Source organism: Ambystoma mexicanum, chromosome 11 (assembly GCF_040938575.1).
Source record: "Ambystoma mexicanum isolate Mex_15411 chromosome 11, UKY_AmexF1_1, whole genome shotgun sequence".
Classification (NCBI taxonomy): Eukaryota; Metazoa; Chordata; class Amphibia; order Caudata; family Ambystomatidae; genus Ambystoma; species Ambystoma mexicanum.
The window spans coordinates 180,032,887-180,053,685 of record NC_090934.1 but is presented as its reverse complement, the minus strand read 5'-3'; the positions used below and the strand labels follow the sequence as shown (position 1 = coordinate 180,053,685).

At 49.5% G+C, this 20,799-nt stretch overlaps 1 long non-coding RNA gene across 5 annotated transcripts in view; it reads right to left on the bottom strand.

Moving 5' to 3' along the window:
* LOC138503192 (uncharacterized) overlaps positions 1 to 20,799 on the bottom strand; it is a 341,052-nt gene that overhangs the window by 310,973 nt on the left and 9,280 nt on the right. For all 5 annotated transcript variants that reach the window (XR_011279581.1, XR_011279584.1, XR_011279580.1 and 2 more), the window contains exon 2: positions 19,011 to 19,226. This is a non-coding gene — a long non-coding RNA (uncharacterized lncRNA). The remainder of the gene's footprint in view (positions 1 to 19,010; positions 19,227 to 20,799) is intronic.

Sequence of the window (20,799 nt, the reverse complement as noted above, 5' to 3'; positions counted from 1 at the left end):
GGGTCGTGACAGCACTCCCCCCTAAGGCCCCTCCCATGGTGTTCCTTCCGTCTGGCCCAGGTTTGGTTGGGAAGTTCTGATGGAATTTCCTGGTTAGACGTGGTGCGTGGATATTCTCACTGGGCTCCCAGGATCTATCTTGTGGTCCAAATCCTTTCCAATTGACGAGATAATATAGCTTGGTCCTAGAGTATTTAGAGTCCAAGATATCTTTGACTTCGAATTCTGGTTCTCCGTCAACAAGTATGGGCTTAGGTGGTGTCCCAATCCGTGTGCCGGGTTGCATTGGTTTCAGGAGGGACACATGGAATACCGGGTGGATGTGTAAATTAGGTGGTAAATCCAGTTTCACGGCTGCTGGGTTGATAATTGCCTTACTGGTATAGGGTCCTAAGAATCTGGGATGAAAGGTCTGGGTTCCCTTGATGGGTACGAATTTAGCGGCTAACCAAACTTTGTCTCCTACTTGATAATCAGGGGCCTTTTTCCGGTGTTGGTCGGCAAATCTCTTTTGTTTTTCTTTTTTTAAAAAATATTTTTATTTCATTTTGAAGCCAAACAAACACACTACAACTGTTTCAATACATTAAAACCATCATTAGACCAACACATTTTCATTAGAACTCCCCAACTCCCCCCCCCACCTTGAACTAGAGCCGGTTCTCACATGTCATTTACAGGAGCATCATCGGGTAGCACAATACTTAAGCAGTCATCATCCAAGTCCTCTGTTCCGTTGTTACCCTGATGAGGGTTTGCCATAGAGGCCTCCAATTGCCGCCAGGCCAGCAAGGGCCCTACATCCTCCTCGCCCCCCCAGTGACCGCTTCAAACCAGACTACCGATTCAGCTTCCGCCCACCTCAAGAGGTCCGCCCACCATAGCTCCACCCTAGGTCTGTGGGCCGCCTTCCAGCCCATGGCAATCCTGCGCTTGGCCAAAACACAAGCCAAGTCCTTCATCTTGCTTATGTGTTTTGAATGTCGGGGTCTAGGAAAGAACCCCAGCATTCATGACCAGGCCGATTCCACATCCAGCACCACTCCCCCACTAGCCAGTTTCGTCTGAACCTCATCCCAAAATCTGTGCACTTCCGGGCAAGCCCAAAACATGTGTAGCAGCCCCGCATCCACCTCCCCACACCTGGGGCATTGCTGCGTAGCTGGTCCCCCAAACTTTGCAATTTTCCCGGGAGTCAGATAAACCCTGTGGGTAACGTACAATTGAAGTTGTTGGAATCTCGCGTTGCGGGACACCTTTTCATGGTAGCTTTGGGCCCACTCCCATTGCCCGTCTGTCATGGGTCCTCCGACCTCCTCTTTCCAATCTTGTCTCAATTGGAGCAACTCCTTCCCTGCCCTTACTCGCAGGAGCTCGTATATCCTCGATATTTCGTGCCCGCCCTCCGATACATCATGCATAGTTTCCAGGGAGGCATCAGGGTCTTCCGCTAGCACTGTCTCGGGCCATCTTTCTCTAGTCTTTTTCACAAGCCTAGCGTAGGTTATATATTGGCCATGGTGCACCCCCGTCTCTTCCTGCAACCTCTGAAAGTCCAATGCCTCCCCTTCCTGCCATATGTCCCCGAGGGTGGCCAGGCCTACCTGTTCCCAGTATCTACGGACCGATTCAAGTAGTTGAGTCGCTCCCGCACAGCGCCGCCAAAGGGACCTGCTGGGAGTACAGCTCCTAATCCCCCCCAATCCTCCATGTCCTGTGCCAGATCTCCCAGCCCAGACTCAGTAGCCGCCCCCTGTCTACCAGTTTGTCTCTGCGCAACCACACCACTTCCTTCAGAAAGTATGGGGCTGAGTCTCCACGCAGAAGCCTAGCTTCTGCCGAGTCTTCAGCCGAAAGCCACCTGGCCACATACAGCAGCTGCCCCGCCAGGTAATAGAGTTCAAAATTAGGCAGGCCTATCCCCCCCTTGTCACATGGGTTCTGGAGCTTCCACAGAGCAACCCTATTCCTAGAGTTACCCCACACGAAACCCCTACACACGCTGTGAAGTTTCACAAATAGGCTCCTAGGTATCAAAAACGGGACATTCACGAAAAAGTGCAAGAGTCTAGGCAGGACCACCATCTTGAGCAAGGCCGCCCTCCCCATCATGGTCAGGGGCAATCTAGACCAAAATACCATGCTGTTCTTGATCCCCTCTATCGCTTTTTCCGTGTTATGCTTGTGTTCTGCCTCGACCCTGTGGTAAATATTTATTCCCAAATACCTAAATGTCACAGGCTGCCATTGTATTGGCAGGACAGGCAGCCTCTGTACCGGGACCTTCCTATATCTGCCCAAAGGAAACAGACTAGACTTTCTAGGGTTCACCGATATGCCCGAAAGGGTGGCGTACCGTTCCATTACCTCCAGCACATACTGCAGATTTTCTTCTGGATAACGCAAATAAAGGAGCATGTCATCCACATATAGTGATATCAGGTGCCCTCCACTGACAGTGCTTATGCCCACCTCCCCATATTGTTGTCGCAGGCATATTGCCAGAAGCTCTAATGCCAGTATATATAGCATGGGTGACCAGGGGCATCCCTGTCTGCCCCCCCTTTAAATTGCCAGGTATCTGAGACTGTGGACCCCGTTTTGACTCTCGCCATTGGGGTGCTGTACAACAACAGGACCCATCCGAGGTATCCAGGTCCCATTCCGTACCCCTTCAGGACCGCTTTCAGCCAGGCCCATCATACTGAGTCGAAGGCCATGACCGCGTCTAACGACACTATGGCCAACTCGCCCGTGTCCTCCTCAGTTTGGTCAATGATATGGTGTAGCCTCCCTTGGTTATCGGTGATGTTCCTGCCTGGAACATATCCCGTCTGATCTGGGTGTATTAGTTTCCCAATCACCTTCTTCAGTCTATTAGCCAGCACTGTCGTAAGTATTTTGCTGTCCTGGTTAAGCATGGACAACGGTCTTTAAGACCCGCACTCTGCGGCCGGCTTGCCTGGTTTCAAGAGTGGGATGATCACAGCATCACGGAGGGACAATGGGAGTTTGGGAGTTCCCCCTGTAGGCCTCGTTGAAAGTGGCAAGCAGTGGCTGAAGCAGCTCTTGCTTGTATGTTTTGTAGAACTCACTAGGCAGCCCATCCGAACCAGGCGCCTTGCAAGTGGGCAGATTTTGAATCACCGCCTCCAGCTCATCCGAGGTGACAGGTGCGTCTAACTCTGCACGTTCTAGGTCATCCAGGGTGGGCAGCTCTATGTCCTCCAATGTGTCCAGTATGTCTTGACACATATCCTCCCCCGTGTCCTCATACAAGTGTCTGTAAAACTTAAGGAACTCCTCATTTACCCCTTCTTGGGTGTTGCAGATGCAACCTCTCTCATCCTTAATCTCACTGATCACCGAGCGGGGGGTCTCACTCTTATACAGCCAGGCCAGCAGTCTGCCCGGCTTGTCGCCCCCTGCGTGTATCCTCTCTGTGTATTTCCTGTAATTGAGTCTGCACAGCCTATCCCACAGTGCACTGCAGGACAACTGTAGCTCCTTTACTTTGGTTCTGTTATCATGAGCGGTGTTCTCACAACGTGTGAGATCCTTTAGCTCCCTTTCCACTTCTTGGAGTTCCCATTCGATACCCCCCTGGAGCCCCTTAGCTTTGGAAATGGCTACCCTACGCACCACCACCTTAAACGCTTCCCAGTGTGCCCACAGAGCGTACGCTTCCCGTATTTATATCAAAGTATTCTTCGATGGCATCCCTCAGACCCTCCCGGAACCCCTCGTCCTGCAGAGCCTCGGTCCCGAGTCTCCATGTAGGGATCCGCGGTCTTGGGGGCTGGTGTCTCCAGTCTACCACCAAGGGCGAGTGGTCAGATAGTACTCGGGCCTTGTATTCCGCTCCCACTATGTCTCTCACTATCTCGGCAGTTACAAACATGTAATCTAGCCTTGTGTGCAAATCATGTGGCGCTGCGTAGTGTGAATACTGCCTATCCGTAGGATGCAGCCTTCTCCACACATCCTCTAGGCCTAGGTCTTTCAGTAAAGTACCCAGCGCTTTGGCCGCCGGTGCAGTTTTCCCTGCCCTGTCCTTGGATCTATCCATTCTGGGATTCACGGTACAATTAAAGTCCCCCCCTCACACTACCGTACCCCCTGCCAGGGGGCCAAGTTTACTGTAGAGGGTCCTAAAGTAAGCCGCTGTGTTGTTATTGGGGGCGTACAAATTTATGATATGCACTTCCCTGTTTTCCAGGAGACCCATTACCACCACCATTCTACCCTCTGGGTCCACCGTAGAGTCAAGCACCCGAAACGGCACATGCGGCACCACCCAAGTAATAACCCCTCTAGCGTACGCCGAGTACGCCGCACCCACAACATTGCCCTTCCATTTTCTCCTGACCACCTCCAGCCTTTCCCCAGTGAGGTGAGTCTCCTGCAACAGGGCTATGTCTACACGCAGCCTCTTTAAGTACAGCATCACTTTATTACGTTTCAGGTAGCTGTTAAGGCCCCGTACATTCCAGGTAACAATTCTGAGATTACCCTAGGCCATCTGTTCGGACTATCCCCATCCCATCCTTTCCCATAATGCTCCCTGTGCTAGTTTGTTTTCTGGCTCCCTCCCTTCTGTTCACAGACAATACCACCCTTCCCCCCCTAACTTCACACCACTGCACACATCTCCCCCCCCCTCCCTACCAACCCCCAACAATAGCCCAGCTCCATCCCTGGATCTCAGGCCTACCCACGTCTGGACCTGTCTCGTATCCGAGGACAAGGACCCCGCAGGGCGTCACCTTTCTAACAGTGACCTAACTAAGTGTACTACTATTAGGTTCAGAGGGTGCTTCCTAGGAGCTCCCAGTCATCTATTTAGGAGAAGTGCATTCAACGGGACCCGCCGGCGGATACCATGACTTCCTCCCCACAAGCACAATATTGTTCTATATTCCAGTCCCAATGTCATAACTATGGCCCCACGGGTGCCTCAGCAACGTCCTACTTATCTCCAGCCGCTTCTGTCTGGACATCCGGTTCCTGAGGTCGACCCTGCATATCCAGCCACTCCATCGCTTCAGTCGGCATCTCAAAGAAAAGGGATCTATTCTTATAAAACACCTTTAACATGGCGGGGTAGACCAACATATAGCGATGGCCTGCTTCTCTAAGCCTCCTTTTCACTGATCCAAAGTTCATTCGACTATGCTGTACAAGCAGCGCATAGTCCGGATACGCCGTTATTTTTGCTGACCCCCTTTCTATCGTACCTCCTTTTTGGAAAATTTTGAGAATCTTTTCGCGGTCACGATAGTTCAAGATCTTCGCGATCAACGGCCGCGGGAAGGCTCCTGGGGCCGGTCTCCTGGTCAGGGCCCTATGCGCCCTTTCAACCGCGAACCCCTGGGTCAGCTCCCCGCCTGTAATCTCCTGTAAGAGCATGGTTTTGACGTATTCCGTGGGGTTCGGTCCTTCCATTCCTTCCGGTACACCCACTATGCGGATGTTGTTGCGTCTGGCGCGCCCCTCTGCCACTCTGCTCTGTCCTCCAGATTTCCCACTCATTGCACGGGTGCATGAAGCTCCTTAGCATGTGCATTGCAAGCCTCCGTGGTCGGGGCCAACTCTTTCTCCAGTTCCCCAGTGCGCTCTGCGATCGTTCGCACGTCCTGTCGCAACAGGTTCACCTCTTCTTGGACTGCTCCGATCTTGAGTTCCAGGCCCTCCTGCAGCTCTTTCATGGCAAGGCCCAACTTTGTTTCCCAGGCCACTTTCAAGTCGGCAATTGCTGCCAGCACCTCCTGGATAGTACCCGGTGGGTCCGTCGCTGCCGCAGGGGTCTCTTTGTTCTTGCCCCCTTCCGCGCCCCGGGGCGACTTGGCGTAGGCCTCCATCGTGGGCTGCTTGATCCGGTGTCGCACCACCTTGGAAGACATCCTGCTGCGTCAGTTGGGCAAGATCCCGCCGTACTCCTCTGCACAGCACTGTCCGCGTAGTCACAGACCAACCACTGCCGTCCCAACCTGCGCCCGTCTGCCACACGCGCCCAGAGTGGGCTGTGTCCTCCCAAGTACTCACGCACTCTTGGTGTTGTGTTACTGGGCTCTGCCGTGCATTGTCCGTAGCCCGCGCTCAAGAGCGCTCTCCCATCCCCTTTGTACTTTCACTTCGCCGGCACAAGGCCATCCGGTGTGTGGGGCAGTCACCGATGTGGCACTCTCGCACCCTCATTCAGGGGCCCAACAGCAGGGGCCCTGGCAGGCATCAAGGGCTCAACAGAAAGTCTGAAATCAGCCTGTTCAGCTGATTCGCACCGACATTCCAAGGTGCAGGCCCAGCGTAATCAGGCCGATGCGCACTCACACGGTGTGCCGTGTCCGTGTTGGACCCTATGGTGTCGCAGCATCCGCTCCACTCCGTGTCTCCAAGGGGGGGGTTGTTCCTGGGCCCTCCTTCCAAGGCCGCTACTCCACTGACATAATATGTTCTGCCCCGTGCTTGTTCGCACAGCTCAGTCCAACTGCTACCTCAGCGGTGGAACGGGGCTACAATGTATCCCAGCGCTTTAATGCTTTGTGTTCACTCGCAATCCAGAGTTCGTGTTAGCCCATGTGGGTGGCTAACGCATCCGCGCTATGCGGGCAGGGCTTGTCCGCAGTGTCTCCATGTGCCTCCGGGGCTCCCTCTTGGCCATTCCGGCACTCCTATGCACACTTCAGGTGCTTGCCACAATGTGTCTCCAACGGGAGGCACAGTGTACCCGGCCGTGTCGCCGGTGCGCACCGTTGGCTTCCCAGCCACAGCGACGTGCTTACACCTGCGCTGACACAAGCACTGTGCCTGCCCTCCCTCCCTCTGCTCGGGCGCGGGGGTAGTGGGTACCCGTATCGTGCCGTGGGCCTCCCGTCTGTGTGTCTCCGCCTCCGCCTCAAGGCGAACCCACTTCGGCTGCGTCCTTGCTGCAGCCTGTGCACTCTCAGGGCTGAAATGAAGTGGCCCTTCTGTCTGTGTCTCCGGCGCTGCGGAGCGCCTCGCGGGGTCCGCTCGCCGGCCCCTCCTCAGCAAGGCTCCGCTGAACTCGGGTTCGCTCTGCTGGCACACCACAATCCAGGGCCTCCTCAGTGGGGGCCCGCACTTATGTTCTCGCCACCAGCCAGAAGTGCATGCAATGCGTCCCTCTAGTTGGGCTCGCCCTGCTCCGGCTGGCTCTGTCCTCCTCAGCTCCACGGACCATTTATGGCCCTTTGTCCACGAGCGGCCATCTTGGGTGCTGCCCTTTCACTGCGCGACCGCCACCTTCTTCGAAGTCCAGTTCTGAGGATATGCAATCTCGCTAGTGGGGAGGGCACTCACCATGTGCCCCCCACTTTCATGCACCCTTGGATGCACCGTGGACTCGAAAGTCCGCCGAAAACCATCACTTCTTCCCAGGATCAAAATCGGATCGTCGGGAGCTCCTCCAAGGAACGTCCCCTCACGTCGTAGCCATCAAGCCACGCCCCTCTTTTGTTTTTCTTTGGCATGAATAAGGTGTTCCTTTGCCCTTTTGAAAGCCTGAGTAATGGTTGTGTGTAGAGTCTTTACCGCTGGCATTTCCAAGCTGGCTGGAAGGTCTAGTTCAGAGGTACGTGGATGTCTGCCATGAAGGGTATAGAAGGGCGTTTGTCCCATGCTTGAATGCAAAGAATTGTTATATGCATATTCGGCTATCCATAGTAGGTCTTTCCAATTCCTTTGTTCGTGGTGCAGCATGCACCGTAAATATTGCTCGAGTGTCTGATTGGTTCTCTCGGTTTGGCCGTCGGTTTGGGGATGGTGACTGGTAGATAGCCGAACGTCGATCTGCGTAATTGCATAGCATTTTTTCCAGAAGTTTGAAATAAAGTGGCTGCCTCGATCAGAGACCAGAACCAAACGGAAGCCATGTAGTTTAACCACACCCTCCAGGAACACATTTGCTAAAGTGGCTGCGTCTGGGAGGCCTTTGAGAGGAATAAAATGGGCCATCTTCGAGAACAAGTCCACAACTACAAGGATGGTGTTGAACCCTTGGCTTGGTGGTAGATCAGTGATGAAGTCAAGGGAAAGAGTGTCCCATGGAACTGGAGGAATGTCCAATGGTTGTAGGAGACCAGATGGTTTTTGTTTCTGTGATTTATTTTGTGCGCAGACACCGCAGGACTGAATATACTGAATGATGTCCTTACGCCAGGTAGGCCACCAAAAGTTCTCTTTCACCTTAGCTAGGGTTTTGGCGATCCCAGGATGCCCTTCGATCAGTGAATCATGATAGTTTGAAATAATATGCTGTTGTAATTCCTTCTTGGGTACATATAGGCGATCCCTAAAAAAGGGTAGGTGGTCCTTGATGGTATATTGTTCTCCTTGAGTTTGCCATGCGAGGTAGGCATCAGGATTCATTGTCCGTTGGATTTCTTTTTGTGCTGCTTGTGTTAAGGCTATCGTGATACCCAAGAGTTTGTCTTCAGGTATAATAGGTACTGGGTCTGGAGTTGTATATACTATTTCATCTATGCCCATGCGAGATAAGGCATCCGGCTTTCCGTTTCTGACTCCTGGTCGAAATGTGATTACATAATCATATTCGGCGAAGAAAAGGGCCCACCGTAATTGGCGCAAGGACTGGGCCTTGGCTGTTTTGAGATATTGCAGGTTTCGGTGGTCTGTGATGACTGTAATGGTGTGTCTGGCCCCCAGAAGGTAGTGCCTACAGGATTTAAAGGCAGATTTGATACCCAGGAGTTCCTTGTCCATGATGGCATAATTAATCTCTGAAGGTGAGAACTTATTCAACCAGAAGGCCACAGGATGTAGCTGGCCAGTTTCCGGGTCTCTCTGTGAAAGGACAGCCCCCATTGCGAGACTGGACGCATCCGTTTCAACGACATAAGGGAGGTCTGGACGAGGATGTCCCAGGATTCGAGCGGAGGTAAACCTTCGTTTAAGTTCCTGAAAGGCTTCTCCTGCTTCTTCGGTCCAAGCAAACTTTTTATTGTTTTTTTGTAATAGTACTATGATTGGGTGCACAACCTGAGAGAAGTCTGGGATGAACCGGCAGTAGACGTTCACAAAGCCCAGCATGCTTTGTACCCCTTTCAGAGACGTCGAAGGCCATTTCAGAATGACATCTACCTCGTGCACGTCCATTCTGATGTCTCCTGGAGTAAGGATAAAACCAAGAAATTCTACTTCGGTGACGTGAAAAAAGCATTTTTCAAGCTTTGCAAACAAGCGATGTTGACAGGGCTTGGTGAGGACTGAACGAAACATGCCTGACATGATCTTGTTCCGAGGCAGAGTATACTAAGATGTCGTCTATGTACAATAAGGCGCACACATCAATTAACTCCCTTAAGACGTCATTCATGAAATATTGGAATGCCGCAGGGGCGTTGCTTAACCCGAAGGGCATGACTTGATATTCAAACAAGCCGTACTTAGTACGGAAGGCGGTTTTCCATTTATCTCCTTTTCTGACTCAGACCAGGTGGTACGCTCCTCGAAGGTCCAATTTGGTATAAATCTGGGCATCTTTAACTTGGTCTAGCATCTCAGGGATAAGTGGCAAGGGGTAGCGGTTCTTCACGGTGATCTGGTTCAATACGCGGTAGTCAATACAGGTTCTCAAGTCACTTTCTTTTTTTGGTACGAAGAACAAAGGACTGGCTGCGGGGGACTTTGAAGGACGGATAAATATGTTTGCAAGGTACTGGTCTAAATAGGATTTCAAATGAAGGTTTTCTGGTTCTGTGAGAGCGTAGATCCTGCCGCAAGGGATTTGTGCACCAGGGACAGTCATAGGGCCTGTGCGGCGGCAATGTATTGGCTTGGTCCTTTCGGAAAACATCCTGGAAATCATGGTATTCACTTGGCAAGGTATTCGTTGCTCCCAGGGTCGATACTGTTGCTCTGGGAGTCATGGGGATACAAACGTCGGGTTTCTCCTCTGGGTAATAGCAGGCAGAGGAGCAGTCACCAGGGAAGGTTAATTTTCGTGCCCGCCAGTCTATCGAAGGGTTGTGAGCAACCAACCATGGCATCCCTAGTATTAGCCTGAACTGAGGTGCCTTGATGAGATCGAATGAAACAGACTCCGATGTCCGTCCTGACACAGCAAGGTTACCCTGGCTGTGCACTGGGTTACTGGTCCGGAAGCGATTTCTGTCCCATCCACGGTGGTTACCTTGTCCATAGTCAGCTTAGAACACAAAGGAAGCCCCATCTCTGCTGCCAGTTCTTGATCAATATAATTTCCAACTGCTCCGCTATCTATGTATGCTTCAACGGCATGCATTCTTGACGACTGTTGGTGGGTTAATTAAGATCACTGGGATTGCAAAGTGCGAGGTCAGCAACTCTTTCTTCTAACTCGACAAACTGACCTCTACTTTTGTCGAGCTTGGTAGTTTCCCCGATTCCTTAGCTTCATCCTTCTCTGTGGCCCCGACTGTTCTTCTTGGGGGTTTTACTGGACAGTTCAGGAAATGTCCTGGTTTCCCACAATACAAACAAAGCTGTTGTCTTCTTTTGTCCCGCTCTTGTTTTGTTAATGGAGGCCGTATCCCTCCAATCTGCATGGGTTCTACAGCATTTTCAGGTACACGGGGTGTGTTTTCCCTTGGTCGAACATACACGGTCCGAGGGTCCGTCTTAGACCGGTCTGCCTTTCGGTCCTGCAACCGGTGGTCTAGCTGCACGACCAGATTTATGAATTCTGCACAGTCTCTGGGTGGATCAACCACCTGGGCTAAGACGTCCTTTACTTCGCCTCGTAAGCCTCGATGGAATAACGTGGTTCTTTTGTTTTCTGGCCACCTAGCTTCGGCAACCAGTCTGTTGAAGGTAGCAATGTACGTTAACAATTCCTGATTCCCCTATCGAGGGGACACAAGTTCATTGTCTGCTGCTTGTTCCTGGGTATGACGAGCAAAAAGTTTTACCATTTCTCTCTGGAACCCCCCAAAGTCATGTAATGGAGGATCGTCATGGGTTACCAACGGCACCGACCAATCTGCTGCACTACCACTCAGGTATGATAAGACAAACGCTACCCGAGCTTGGTCGTTTGGAAATGCTCCAGGCCTACAAAGAAAATGAAGGCGGCACTGATTGATGAAGGCCGCATACTTCCGTGGGTGGCCTGAGAACCTTTCTGGTGGTGCCAGGGGCACTGTTCCAGGTAACGTGATCTGTACCGGAGTGGGTGGTATGGCAGGGTTTTGCATCGTTGGATTGCTTCCAGGTAGAGGCGTCGGTCCTGCCTGTGATTGCAAGTATTGCCTGCTAATCTCTTCAGTGCGTTCTTTGGTCACTATTAGGTCTCTCCGGAGGGCATTAGTCTCTTGTCAGGCAGAATGAGAAGCTCTCCTAGTAATTGGGCCAATTGGTCCATTTCTGATGTCTCCATGGCGCCCAGGTGGATTTGTTATGGTAGGCTTTGTGTTCTGTTACGCTCACCTGGTATCCACAGGGACGCCACCCAGCTGGGTTACTCGCTGGTATGCTTCTCAGCTTTGCCCTGATGTGGTCTGCAGTGAAGGTTCTGCCTGAAAATACAGGAGGACTGTGTTCAAGACTGACCGACTGGGGTAAGTATACTCCGTCCTCCCCCATATGCTTTCAGTCCCTCTGGCGCCCTCTCCTCACCTTGTGGTAGAATTAGGAGTGCTCTCCGTCCTGCCTTCTTTGCAGGGGCACGTTGTCTTTCATGGGCGAGTGCGGTCCAGTCACTTCACTGACGCCGGCCCGTTTGATATTGTTCAGGTAGGTCTTATTGCTGTTCTTTAGTTTTGTTGCTATCCTGCATGCCTTTCTTTGTTTACAATGTCTCTTTTTTCTCCCTTAGGTATGTGGAGCCCCGCTGGTAAATGATGGCGCATTAAGAGCGCTATGATGCGGTAAGTAAGCGCTATGCGCAGCGCTGGGATGTCTTGCCTTTGCTAACCTGTGTTTTCCTTCCTTGTAGGTCACGGTGTTCTTCAGCGCAAGTGGAATGTCCGGAGTGGTGCCAGCCGAGAGGCGACCAGCCAGGTAAGCCTTTTGAGCAATTCGTAATTTGTAAATGTCTCTACAGCTTTCTTTAATGTTGCCTCTATCTTCCTCTTTCAGGTTGTTCTGTCCGGGAGGCGTGCAGATTCGAGGAAGCTGTTCTCAGTAGCTGCGAGTGATTAAAGATGAAGACTGCAGGTAAGATGCTGCTGCTAATGATGTTCCTTTTGTCTCCTTGCAGGTTCTGCTTCTCCGAGGTTCGAGGGAATAGCTGGACACAGTGAGCGTCACGTTGCAAGCTGCAAAGTAACACAAAGCATGTTCTGCAGTCAGGGTGTGGTTTTTATAGCCCTGGTAAAGTAGTATCAGGGAAAGCAGTTCCAGGCCTGCCACACCCAAAACACTAGACTGCATAGCTTGGTTCTTAGGAACCAAGCTATGTGGATGCCTCCATGTTGGCTGACAATACAATAAAGTAGTTCCCAAGCACATTGTTGTTCATGGTGCATGAGCCTGGCACCATAGGCGCTAGGACTGGCCCCATGAGGGCTTTTGAAGAGGATGCCAGGCTCTAGAGGCCCGAGTCCTGACTCCACCTGGCCACTGGGTTTGCCAGAGGGGGTTTTCGGCGAGGGTCGTGACAAAAACAGAGACCATTGAATTAAGAACAAAATTAAGGGCTGCAAAGGTATTATTATCTCTCACTTGTGTAGTATTCAGTGGCGATGAGGACTCTGGTGCTATTGAGAAGTCCTCTAATTCATCTCTGGAATTGTCCCCAGAAGAAAGAATCTGTATTACGTCTTTGGTCTGAGATCCCTCATTGACCTGTCCGGACTCACTTTCGTCATCAAACGCGGATTCATTGGTGTAAGAAAATACCTGTGCGTCCGCCTTTCCCTTATCATTCACCATTTGCTGCAATGTAAGGTTTTGGTCGATTGGTAGTATGTCTACATCATTGACACTTATACTTCCCTTTTTCCCAAAGTGGCTGTCAATTTTTTCTGAATTTTTTTAGTTGTTAGGGTTCCAAGCCACGCTTCCATGCATGGGCGATGCTCTACTTTCCTTCACTTCAGCCTGGTCTTGCCCCAGGCATGTAAAACTCCGGTCCAGCCTGAGTGAGAGCCTTTGAGTGCACTTGGGCATGGGTGACTTATTATTGTTGACATTTTACTGAGTCACCACTCTTCTACCAGGCCCTTTTCAGGTTCACTATTTAAGGCTACGGAGTTAACTGCTCCAATTGCCGAAGTGATTCCATCTTGTTCTGGGGCTCTGAGGTCATCTACCAACGGTTTACTACGAAGTTTCATCACTAACGTAGATTAACCCCTGCACACTCCGCTAATGATGGCAGAATGATGCGCTTTTAAAGGTGTTTTTTTAAGACCTGTGTAAGACCTGTTTCACTAGACTCTCCGCAGGCAACTAATCAGCCCTCGATCAGTGATCCCTAACTCCAAGCTTTTACCACTCCCTAGTTGTTGGCTGCTGATTTGGGAGGGTGAGCAAGGAGGAGGGAGAAGCTGACTATTGGTATAGGAGGGGTGAACTATGAAAAGGCCAAGGGCACAGAGCCTGATCCGCAGGATCAAAGAGGCACTGCTCTTCGGTCTCCACAGTCTCCTGTTTTATACAGGCACTCAGAAACTCAGCACTCAGCACACCGCTAGGAGCAATGCTGCAAAAATAATTTTTTGATCGGCGTGATCAAAGAGACAATAGTCCACTGCTCTGCAGTCTCCCTCTTCGATCAGACACACACCGCCCGTGGATCAATTGTTATTATAATTGTTATTATAATACCTTGTCAGCATGATACCTTAACAGCATAATACCTTGTCTCTGGCCTCTGGCCTTTAGCCTCATTTTTCTCGAGTCGGACGGGTCACTCTCAGCCCACCGCACCCTCGGGAGGGTCACACAGCTCACAACTAGTCACAACTTGGTGACTGGTCACTGGTGAATGGTGACTGGTCACCGCGCTATAGCCTCCAACCTCCAGACATCTCCAAGCACGGGACCAGACCGCAGAGCGCGAGTACACTTCCAACGCGCTCGACTCGATTCCAGGAAAGCACCTTCCGCTACGTGCCGTCACCGTCAAGCCGCACTGAACTAACGCAGAATTCAGCTGCTTCCGACAGCAATAGCAATAATCAATCACAAACTGCGCTGGCATAATCCCAATGGAGCAATACACCAGTGACATTCACAAGCAGGGCATTAACACTTTCCGGTGTTATTCCAGTGGACTGAGGGTGGCAAGCACTTCAATCTGTACTTCTCAGGGAGGAAATTCAAAGTACAGAAGAACCATAAACCGCTTGTCCCCATCTTCAAAGGGCCTTCCCTCAGTTCACCCCTGCACATTGAAAAGTGGATGTGCACGGGGCCCCCAAGGGTCCCTCGCGTTATGGAAACAAGGCAAGTCACCACACATGATAGATACGCCAGACACGAGGTTGTATTCCCAAAGCTAGGGTTTATTGCAAAGCAAATAGTCTCAGTTGGCCAACTCGGTCTCACGGCCCGCGACGTGCATCTCTAGACCTCGAGGGACGCAAGAGAGTGAATTACATACATCAGTTACATATATACAAAATGAATATCATACAATCAGCTGTGACATGTTTAACACCCCCCTTTATTGGGTTTCTTTGAACTCGGTTTGATGATGGGACACTTTCGACGAATAGGACACCTTCAAATATCTATTCTAGTAACAATATGCAACCTTGCAAGTGCAGAGACATCTTTTCTTTGTTGAACAGAACACAGTGCTTCTGTTCTTGTAAGCGAGCTACATACGGGGGAAGAGTCACATTCCAGACCTTGCTATCTATGAGGTACTATTCGTGTCCTGGGAGCCGACACGCTCTACAGGGCTCGGAAAAGGGGGGCCGTAAGAAGAGCATAATTCAAGCCTTTAGCTGCTTTATTCTAACATATTCTACCATATAACGAGACTGGCTGGCAGCTGTGAAATGATTAAATGCCCTGCGGCTCTGCTTCAAGGCTACATTCGGGAGGGAGCCGGGCATTCCTCTCCGGAGCTGCCTGCGTTGTGTTTCAACGAACACTTATTAGCCTCGTGGCCTTGCGGCATTGTCCTTTCACGTTCAGACAACAATGTAAACAGTCGCGCAGTGTAAGCAGAAAAGTGCTGCGAAGCAATTTGAACAGAAAGCAATGAGCAATCGTTAGAAAACAAAATTGCGATCCTTGTTACATCAAAATGGCCGTTCATTGGTCAAATTTGGAAACCTGTATTTCTATCGTTACGTACATGAGACGGTTGGCCTTCGGCCACCAAAATGCGTTTGCCGTCCATCGTGAGAGGTGTCCATTTTTCCTAGACCAACAGATGCTTCAACACCAATTTGATTTCACTCTTGAATACTACCCTCGCACTGGAAACCCAGCAGACTTCCTCTCGCAGCTCCGTGCGAAATAACGGCTAAGGAAGTACAGAATGCAGCCTGCCTGCCTAAGGTCCCGAAGTATATATGGTAGCCGTGCCTATTCTTAGGTAGTCTGCTCGTTTTCAAATTTGACCATATTTACCTTCAGTATTTTACTCTTGAAGTGCTGGTTACTCCAACACGGGTCACCATTTTGGTTCATGCTTCTGTCACCATTTCAGTATTTGCATACTATTTTATTTTGTTATCTATCCAGAGGATTTTCTCTTTAGACACCCTCTAACTTGGTACTATATCACCTGTATTCCACTAAACACGATCCAATTTAACATACTCTGTATTGGTCACTTGGTATCTTGCATTGAACGCATGCTGCTACGATATATAACAATCATTATCAAACAGTTAATATTTGAAATTTGTTGGACAGTTTAAAAACACAGTCCTTGATTGAACTGACAGACTGTCTATGTAGACTACTGAAATGCACCTGATGAAGGGATCTGGTATCCCGAAACTGGTTGTGCGGACGCCCTTGAATATAAAGATAAATCAGAACATCTCATTGATAGCACATTGTATTATTGGTACCAGATGGAAATACCATTTTAGAGTTGATATGTGAACTACGTACTGTATATACTACTCTCTTTCATTTGATCAATACTCTTGGACACCCTTCAGTTGCCATGAACATTTCAAGTACCAGAAAATAACCAGCCTGCAACTTTGCAGATCTGTCATGCCTAATCTGATCACTGTCCTCTCTTGAAAGAAGGAATCCTGATACTTGGAAAAATAAAGTTTATCTGAAAATCTAACAGACCTGGGACCTGTCCGATGGGGTAGGACAGAAGTTGTAAAACCCCCAGGAACTGCAAGCTACAGGGTGTCTTACCACGTTACCATGTCTAGTCCCCCACCATAAATACCTTGCTGTCCTGCATTAACAGCATGGACAACAGATACCAGACAGAAAAAACAAAGATGCTATGTGATATTCCACCATCATTTCATGAACAGAACCTCGTAGAAACGTCATTCTTTTTGTGAGATATTCAGTTTGACATGATCTATTTAGAGCTACCAAAATGATTTTGCTAATGTGAGTTTTAATTATGCAAATTAGGCAAATCAGACAAATTTGTATTTTGAGGCATAGAAATGGCACAAGCCAGAGAATTATATATTCTAGCATTCGTAGAGATCAGAATTTTACTATGAGATGGGAAAATAAGTTGAACATAAATGTAGAAGTGAGTTCAATGAGAAAAGCTATAACTCAGTAATTAGTTGTGCTATTATGATGAGAATTGCATCAATTGACTTGTTCTGGCGATACAAATCTGGGGAGCTGATTATTATAGAGGTCACATAGGTAGAATTTACTGTTTCAGAATGGGATATATTTTAATACAAGAAATCCTGAGATGTCATTACATTAAATGGGGGTGAAACTGGGTTTAGAAGTTACTCCCACCAGACTGCCTCCTTCATTAATTGTAATTGTTTATTTATACAGCGCTTATACACAAGTGGAGTGCTTCAAAGCAGGAAGGGAACAAGGGAATGCAGTAGTCATTCTTAGGCCTTGAAGTTTTCGAACGATCTATCAAAAAAATGCTAGCATACTAGGCCTGATGGCATTTCTCCTAGTGCAAGTTCATGAAGTGTTTCAGGTGCAACCAAGCTAGGGAGGGGAGACAAAGGGGGGCGGGGCAGGACAAACAAACTTACTGTTCCTAATACATTCAGGTCATGCAAGTGTACAGATGGAAGTGCGAGGAAGGAGGGGAACAAGTGAGCCCAGTCTAGCAGGGCCCTGGGTTAAGTGCAGAGAGGTTACCCCTCTCCTGGGGCGTAAGCTAAACTGTAGAAATGCTAAACATATTGCAGAGGCTCAGAGCCAAGTGCAAGACTGGCAGGGGAGCCTGGACCTGTGAGGCTCTGGAGGTGAACCAGGTGGCCAGTCAGCAAGAAGGTGAACAGAGTTAGGGAAGAGGAGGAGGGAGGCAGGAGAGAAATAAAGGTGGTTAGCAGGGAGAGGGAGAGAGAAGGAGGAAGGGTGGTCTTGAGGATTTTCCAGAACTTAAGGTGATCCGGATCAAGACGGAAAGAGGCAGGAAGGCTGTTCCAGAGGGAGACTCCTGCAGTGGATAAAGTTCTACTGCCAAATCTCTGTTTGGAAAAACGGCTCACCCCCAAACAGTTGAAGAAGGACAAGCGGAGGGCTCTAGAGTGAGAGTATTTAGAAAGAGAGTGTTGTAGATAGTGCGGGCCCCAGCCCCAGAAAGCCTTGTGGATTATGCAGAGGGTCTTGAACTTGATCCTTGCTGTCACAGAGAGCCAGTGGAGGGATTTCAGTGCCGCAGAGATGCAGTCCGTGGGTTTGAGGCCAAGGATAATTATTGCGCTTCTGTTCTGGATGAGTTGTAGAGGACGAAGAGTAGCAAGAGGAAGATTGAGAAAGGGGCTGTTGCAGTAGTCCAGCCTAGAGGAACCAAGGCTCTGGAGATGGTGAGCCTCTAGGGTAAGGTGAGAAAGGGTAGAATACCTCTGAGGAGGTGCAGCTGGAAGTGAGACTTTTTTGAGATTTCAGAGATGTGAGAAGAGATGGAGAGAGTGGAGTCTAAGATGACCCCCAGCATTTTTGCTTCATTAGCAGGTGAGGGCCAAGGGAGTCCGGCCAGTGGGCAGTTGGGAGCAGGGGTCACAATGACGACGATCTCTGTCTTACTGGCATTGAGGCAGGCATCATTTGCAGCACACCAGGACTGAATTGCGGACAGACAGTCAGGGATGAGCGAGGAGAGGGAGGAGGCCCAGGGTAGCCTGAATGAGAGCTGCATGTCATCCGCAGAACACTGAAGGTTAGAGGTAACGGTAGAGATGCTGTGGGGTAAAGGAGCCATGTAGACATTGAAGAACCAGGGGGACAGGTGAGAACCCTGGGGAGCACCACAAGCAGAGAGAGTGATAGAGGAGAGAAAGGACCCAAGTTCCACCTGTGAAGGACAGTCCAAGAGAAAGGAAGTGAGCCATGCCAGGATCCGATCTGTGATACCCAGGGTATCACAGAGGCCAGAGATCAGGGTGTTGTTTACCGTATCAAAAGCATAAGAGAGGTCATGAAGAATGAGGACAGAAGGAGAGTTGAGTCAAAATTAGAGAACAGGTCTTCACAGGTGTCCAGAATCGCAGTTCCCATGCCTCTGGGTGCTCTAAGGTCAGGCTGATGGACATGAGACAACCAACAGATTCAGTGTGGAGAGTAAGCTGAGAGATAGCCAACTTCTCCAGGAGTTTGCTCAGGAACCGAGTGATAGAGATCGGGCGATAGCTTGACAGGATAGAGGAGTCGGCAGCAGTTTTCTTTTTAGCAGAGGATGCACGCGAGAGTGCTTGAGAGAAGTGGAACACCCAATGACAGCAGAGGGGCATGTCTACTGTGACATCACTTTTGGAACACTATCCAATCGCATACATTGACCAATTAGATTGGGGAGGTATACACACCTCAAAAAGGTGGAGTTACTGTTCTATATAAGATTCAACATACACACACACACACACACACTCAGGGACAGGCGCTGACAGACTTACTTGTTCACTCATTGACTGATGGAGAGAATGACGAATTGATAACAGCAAGAAGAGGGAATGGATTGCTCTCCTTTTGGAACCATTGATGGATTATTAGCAGAGGCTGCAAGTGAGGTTTAGCAAGAGTTGAAGTCCCAGGCCTGATCCTGTGGAAGAATTAGCAGACAGTTGTGGAGAAAAGCTGATCTTATCTTACTGGCTGATGCCCACCTGTTCCTGGAGGGGGAGAAGAGAAGCAATCATTAAAAGGGGTGCCCACCTGTCTGTGACAAAGCCAAATAAAATGCATACACAAGTATGATCTAAAGGCAAAATAATCCTGAGGGGAGAAATACTAAAAAAGGAATTAGATTAAATACTGGCCCTGTTCTTTGTTAGTATTAACGGGATGGGAATATATAAATTGATTGTGCATCTTGACAAGTTAGGGCAAATTTCAGAAGTGTATGTGCTTCTGGAAAAACATATATAATTGACAGACTAGGTCCATGGTGTGTAGATAGTTGTAGTGATAAGCTGCTAGGCGCTTGCAGTAACCTGCATTTGCACTAACCCACTGAGCTATCTTGTGTGTATTAGAGCCTATTCGAAGCGTGGAGGAAAATGCTGACATCAACCAGGACTCTCAAACTGGGTGAGCCTGCATGCTTGCAAGGGGTTAATTGCAAAGGCCTTTTTTGAAGACATAAAACATCGTGCTTTAGCAAGAGGCTCCATGCAGTTCGTGGGAGCCAGGCATTGCTTTGCCCGTCTTCGCTCTGCAAGTCAGGTGCACTGATAAGACAAGAATGCAAAGAAACAGTGCCCGAAGCCTGGGAGCCAAGACTGGCTGTTTCCAGTCTTGTAACTTTCCAAGCAAAAAACATGTTTACTGCCAGGAGGGAAGAGCCTAGAAGCTTCTCGAAGAGCTGACACGTCATGATGATTGACGTGCAGCTCCTAATAAGAGAACTATACTTGGACCAGGGAGGGGGGACTCATCCTGGACTGTTGGAAAGACGTGCGTATCAAGGACAGTGCCTGGACGACCAGCTGTGCGCTATCAGGGCCGAGGCTCCTAACATCACATCCCTGCTCTGGTGTAGGACTGTGGGGGCTTGGCCAGTCCTCCCCTCCTCTGCTGAGGAGTGCCGGGCACCAGATAGCGGCGAGGGTCCTGGATGTGATCAGATCGTATCTTCATCTACATTTCATTAGGAGCGTAAGACCAAATAATTGCATATTCATCTGTGATTGATAATTGGCATTATATAGCTTGCACTCTCTATTTCCACATTATTATAAATTGCTGCTTAGTTTTCATTAGTCATTGTAGATAATAAATGCAAGCATCATATTCTGTGTGATTGGCTTTTTTCCAGACTGAGTTCATCGTGCTTCTTAAACCTTATTTGTGTGGGAAGGTAATTAGGAGTGATTTACTTTGCACAAAGGGCTGGATCCCAGGGAGGTGCGGGTACTGTTTATCACTACATTTGGCGCTGTGAGTTTGGGTTTTCGAGCACGATGCCCTTCTGGAAAAGAAATACAAAAGATGAATGCAATGGGGAAGATAGTGCACTCTGTCACATTCCAGGATGGCCGGCATCAAATGCTTGGTCGGGTGTGGCAGATATTTTGCATCGGTACTCGGCACCGATGGCATGGGACATGCTTGAAAATGATGTTTCCCCGGCGGTAATAGAGTTTACCGCTTGAGAAATGCAGAAAGGAGCTCAAGGCAGCAGGAAATATAGGCTGGTTATTCCTGCAGGCGCTCAGAAAGGTGCATGAGAATGAATTGCTTAAA